This window comes from Bemisia tabaci, chromosome 5 (assembly GCF_918797505.1).
Source record: "Bemisia tabaci chromosome 5, PGI_BMITA_v3".
NCBI lineage: Eukaryota > Metazoa > Arthropoda > Insecta > Hemiptera > Aleyrodidae > Bemisia > Bemisia tabaci.
In genome coordinates this window covers 4,107,239-4,113,238 of record NC_092797.1, presented here as the reverse complement: position 1 = coordinate 4,113,238, position 6,000 = coordinate 4,107,239, and the positions used below count along the sequence as shown (strand labels likewise).

Sequence of the window (6,000 nt, the reverse complement as noted above, 5' to 3'; positions counted from 1 at the left end):
AGCCGTAGTTTGTGGTTCCTTAGTGTAAAGTGCAGTTCTAATGTGTTACGTACGCACTTCTTCCCCAATCATTTGCTCAATCATCGGGCTGAGTATTATTATGTTGGAAGAGGCCAGAAGAGCATAGATTTTTGCAATCACCTATTTTAACCTGATAAAAAGTTAAACACTCTCATTTTCCCAAGCACTCGCACAAGGTTTCCCTTTTTGATGGTCAAGAGTGCTTACAACACTGCCGTCCCCAGCAAAAACGCCGTAACTTCACTCGAGTTTTTTTTTATTTTTTTTTTATTTTTTTATCCGTCACGTACTGCTCTATTACTAAATTCGATTGCCTTAAGGTGATTCGATGGACGCCATATTTTGTGTCAGAACGGCATGCGATATATCGCATCAATTGGTTCCATTTTTTCAGCTACCTGTCAATTTTCTCCAATTTTGAGATCGCAATTCTGTTGTCAGGAGACTAAAGCACTCGCTTACCAATTTTAACAAAGAAATTCAACGTAATAAAGGCGTGGTTTTTTCAGAGAGAAAATATCGCATTCGAGTGCAGTTTCGATATCGGTATCGAATGCGATGTTTTCTCTCTGAAAAAACCACGCCTTTATTACGTTGTTTCTTTGTTAAAATTGGTAAGTGATTGCTGTAGTCTCCTGACAACAGAATTGCGATCTCAAAATTGGAGAAAAATGACGAGTAGCTGAAAAAATGGAACCAATTGATGCGATATATCGCATGCCGTTCTGACACAAATTATGGCGTCCATCGAATCACCTTAAGGCTTCATTTTTTCATTGTTAGTTCCTAATGGTGCGGCGGAGTTGTTTTGAAAAAATGAAGGATGAATATTTGTTAGGTTTCCTATAAAACGGCATTTTGTCTGAAAAAAAATCGAAAGAGTAGTGAATGGAGATACAGCGTTTTTACTTACGACGGCAAAACACCTATTGGACACTGCATTTAACCTAATGTAATCTATAAACCGAGCCGCAAGCAAAGTATTATTAAACAACTCTTCCCACCACGTCAAACATGACGAAGTTAGTCGTAGCTAGAGTCCCTTTATACTGAGAGTCAAGACAACACCCTTCATGGAGTCACAAACGGGAATAAAGATTACAGAAATTGAACGTTTTTCGTAATCTTTGATCGGCCCATTCTCGAATTCCTTTCTTCGTTCCTTCCCTCATTCCGTTTGTTCCTTGCCGAACCCGTAATTCCCCGGTCCATTCCAGATTATAATCTTTGCAATCGGTGAAACTGTAATCTTTATTCCCGTTTGTGACACTGTGAAGGCCTAAAATACGGGAACCAATCAGAAATGGATTCAAATTGTCTTGACTCTCAGTATAAAGGGACTCTAGTCGTAGCTCGTGAAAGCAAAACGTTGTATCTTTAAAAGTTTTTACTTTGACCCACTGAATCAAAATCCTCGCATTTAATGCTGAACCATTCTATCTGAAACCCTTCCTACCGATGTTAATCGCTTCTCAAGATATTGAGTCAGTTGTTTTTACCTTCAAAATGTATATTTTAGTATCACTCCGCGTCAAAAAAGTTTGATTAACAAGGTTGTAAAGTACTTACTATGTTCCTTAATAAAGATTTGTTCAAACTTCATAGAGTATTACAATGCTTTACCCGCTATCCCTTTTAATCCCATCATGCATCAGTAATGTTCCAGATTCGTGACAACGCTTAAAAGCACATATGTGCATAATTGCATAGGGAAACCAGTAATACAAATGTATGTTGTTTAAAATATGAACCAAAAATAGTACCTCCTTATTCTGCCGGGCTAAGAATTGGGGCTGAATGAACATTCCAAAGTTGCCTTTCCTCCGATTAAATGTGTATTTTCGAAGAGAGTCATGCATGATTTCTCTTGAAATTTACAAATAATTTAGATCCAATTCCGAGTAAAATGCTCTGAAAAATTAGAAGAAAATTATTCACAGGTTTCTCTGAAAATTCTCATTTTAATAAGAGAAATTTTACAACGTCTGAAGGCTCACACGACGCTCATACGGCTGTATCTCCAGCTCTTGCGTGCAACAGGCATATTACGGTTAAAAACACATATGAACTACATTTCGCAACCAGGAACTACAATTTCTGGCTCATCAGTAAAAACGTTTATATGTATAGGGGAACAAATGACACGTACGTTTTTTCCAAACTGAACCAGAAATTGCAGTTCCTAACTGCAAACTGTAGTCCAAATTTCTCGTTGCTTCTTTCCTAAGTAGTTGGATCTGATCTAAGTGGTTGGATCCGTCCCAAGCGGTTTCGCTGTAGATTCTAGTTGTTCGTCGACAGTAACGTGGCGTGAATAATCGATTATCGATATCTCGCCATTTGAAGCCATGGTAAAGAATCGATTCCTAAGGTGTTCGCTGCGAACACCCTGATATTCGATCTTTTTTCATAGGTTTAAATGGCACAAGAATCGATATATCGCAATTCACGCCACACCACTGTTCGTCGAAGGATGAACGATCCTCAGATGAGTGAGCTCTGTTAATGGATATTATGTTTGCCTCAGATGTTGCCGGCTCCAGGACTATGCATTCTGGGGCTGAGGAATCCAGTTTTAACTGCGAAACTTGTGGAGCCTCCTACAAACACTACTCGAGTCTCAGCCATCATCGGAAATCTCACACGGGGGAAACTTACTGCAGCCTCTGTCAGAAAAATCTCTCCAAGACATCCTATTTTAGGAAGCATATGTTCATGAAACACAATATCATAATGTAACCCGTCAATAAGCGCATGTAATTTAACGTGCATTTGTGTGTGTGTCATACATCGTCGAATTGTGAAAAGTTTTCGAAAAAATTCCGAAAAGTGAAATTGGAACCTCATCATGAATACCCTCTAAATACTTGCGATCCCAAAAGAACCGCATACCCGAGGGCATGAAAACTAAACTGTTAACCAACTTAGTCAATTTGATTTAATTTTTTTTGAGGTCCATCTCATATTCTCGAATAAGCCGTAAAATCAATGTTGATCTGTGCCATTCATTCATTCATAACCAATTGATTGTGCTTATAGTTTAAAAAACCTCGTTCCTGATGGTTGACGTCGATGCATCGCACAAAAAATACTCAGCGTATATTGTAAACTTAAGTTGCCATTAGTTTTTAGCCACTATTATTTATGTTAAATAACTCTTGTATCATTAACTAGGGGGCTGCGATCTCTGACTGCTCCGCGATGGGGGGGGGGGGGGCGTCTTTGTTCACTATTGGTGCTATAATAAGGAACATTGGTTCGGCTCATTTTAGAAACAACGTGAGAGCCATCAATTAGCTTAGGTAGATACGTTATTTTATGAATGGGCCAGCAATGGTCTTACATAATCGCAAAATGTATTTCAATTCATCCACATGTTCTGGAGTGCGAGAAGTCGTATTTATACAGGTTCTTCTCATCACAGATTCGGTCTCTATAGGAAAATTCAGACAAATTATCGAACAGTCACGCTGAGAATTCGATTCGAATCGAAAGAAATAATTATTTAAAAACGCCTGTAAGGATAAGATAAAGATTTTCTCTTGAGCTCTTCGTACTTTTTCTCGACGCACCTCCAGGCCTCAATTATCTCACGTAAAATGTGAGGTAAAGGATGTTTCATAAAATGAAAATACAGGTGACATTAACGAAAGGTTGACCATGTAATCTGGAACGCTTTGTAGCGCTGAATATGTGTACTTACAAGGTTCTAGTCATTTCAGTCATTTTGATGTTTTTTTTTTGTTTTTTTTTTAAGTGCTATGTTTAAATTTATTAAAATTTTAACTGTTCACTTTAAATTGATGAAAAATGAATAAATGACTTTGTATGGTAATCCTACTTTTTGCGAAAATATCCTTCTTTTCTAATTTTTTATCGTCAACCTGCACCGCGAAATACATGAAGTTTTTTCTGTAAGTATGACAGGTGCATAATTTGGAATATGTCGCACATCCGATATCTTAACCCAATTATAAAAGGTTTCTTGTTCTAAAGGCTATGCAAGGTGACCTGGCCCCAACTTGATAACCATATACATCTCTCAAGTTCATATTCATCAGATTCACCCCAGGATCTATTATATAATGGTCTATGGAAGTGCAGCAATAAATACTTACTTGAATCTCCAGATTAACTCCACATATTCCATGAATTTTATAAAAATCGAAGCTGTATCGAAAGAGACTAGTTTTAAACTCGGACTCAACCTTCATAATAATATCATAAAATTTCACGTGGAAAACGATTCATGCAACGAAAATTACTCATATTAATTTCCAACGAAGATTTGACGCGTTTTTTCACCTTCCTGTTTTCTTAATTTTATTATTGAGTGCTTCTGAATTTTGGTGTTTAAATTCTTCTACTCCTTGTTTATACATTTATCTATCATCCTTTTTAACTGAAGAATTAATTAATTTTTATCTTTATAATAGAATAAAAGTTAGAGTATTTCTATTTATTTCCTCACTTCTCTTTATTTTACTTATTAATGTCTTGGGTTTGATTCCCTCTGTTTTTTCACCTTTCGCACATGAAAAAAAACTCTGCGTGCATCATTGCTCCTCTTGTGTGCTGGGAATTCAAATTTTCCGTAACCAGTGTAATTTGAAAACGCTATATCTTAGTTATGAGATGATTTCAGTAATTTTCGTTGCGCGAATCGTATTTTACGCAAAATTCTGTTTATGAAACATTGTATGAGAACGCTTTAATTCGTACTTTGTCTCTTGGTCTATAGCACAACAGTATTCGCTTAAAATATTCTCTGAGTATGGATTCTCGTTGTTTTAGCTTTTTTTCTAAGATTTTGGTATTTTTTAAGTCAACTGTGAGAGTTATCTAATGAAAGTGAAACTGTCTCTTTTCTATAGCACAACAGTATACGCTTAAAATATTCTCCGAGTGTTGATTTTCGTTTTTTGAACTTTTTTTATAAGATTTTGGTATTTTTTTAAGTCAACTGTGAGAGTTATCTAATGAGTGTGAAACTTTTTCAGGCCGGTCAGGATCAAGAGGCCGGACAAACATGTTCCCCTGTGATATTTGCGGCTCCTCTTACAAACGAATGTCAAGTCTCTACGACCATCGTAAATCCCACACAGGAGAAACCTACTGCGGCTTCTGCCAAAAGAACTTCTCGAATAAAACGAATTACAAGATGCATATGGTCCTGCTTCATAATCGGGTCACCAAATAAGCAAACCAGCAGCCCGTCAACATCGGAAAAAAAAAAATGAAATGGCTCCAAGGCCACCGTGTCATGTATATTACGGGATATACGAATGTTCGGAATGTCCCAATTTTCGGTCGATTGCGCTCACCTATCGCCTCCACCCGGACCAATTACAATTCGCCTAGCGAGCCGATTGTTGAAATTGATGATAGACAAAACTCCAGACCAAGGAGACAAAAGGGATTTGCAGGGATTCCATTGATAGAAGCGGGTGATTCAGGGTGTTTACAAGTCCGGAAATAGTACTGATTTGTTAAGGGCGGTCCGGTCTGGAAGCACTGAAAAAGTGCAGAAATTCCGCAAGACGGTCCAAAGATTGTTTCATATTGTTGTAACTTATGTCGCAATTTGAGCGAAAAATTAAAATTTTGAAATTTTTCGAATTTCGTCAAACGGAGGTATTGAAAAAGTACTGAATTTTTCCGTTAAGAGGGTTCTAAATTCCTTGGGAACGTACTGAAAAAGTGCTGTAAAAGTACTAATTTTTGATCAGCCTGTTTTAATAGACATGCCTGGTGGTTGCAATGTACAAAAGAGGTTAGGTAGTAGACTTACTAACGGCAACTCACGAGAGACCCTATAGTTGGTACATCATTTTCTCTCTTAGTCCTTCGGAACCACCCATTTCAACCAATAGGATCGGTCCATACTTCCTATGTCTTCTTTGTCTCTCGTTTTGTCTATCAATTTCAATAATCAGCCCCCGTGGAAAATTGGGGCGATTCGCAAGGGACAGAATTTAC

General features: G+C 37.5%; 1 long non-coding RNA gene across 1 annotated transcript; it reads left to right on the top strand.

The window, feature by feature from the left end:
• The first annotated feature begins 206 nt into the window (after positions 1-206).
• Positions 207-1,623, top strand: LOC140224717 (uncharacterized). Its single transcript, XR_011899972.1, has 2 exons — positions 207-341; positions 784-1,623. It is a non-coding gene; the product is annotated as an uncharacterized lncRNA (long non-coding RNA).
• The last annotated feature ends 4,377 nt before the right edge of the window (positions 1,624-6,000 follow it).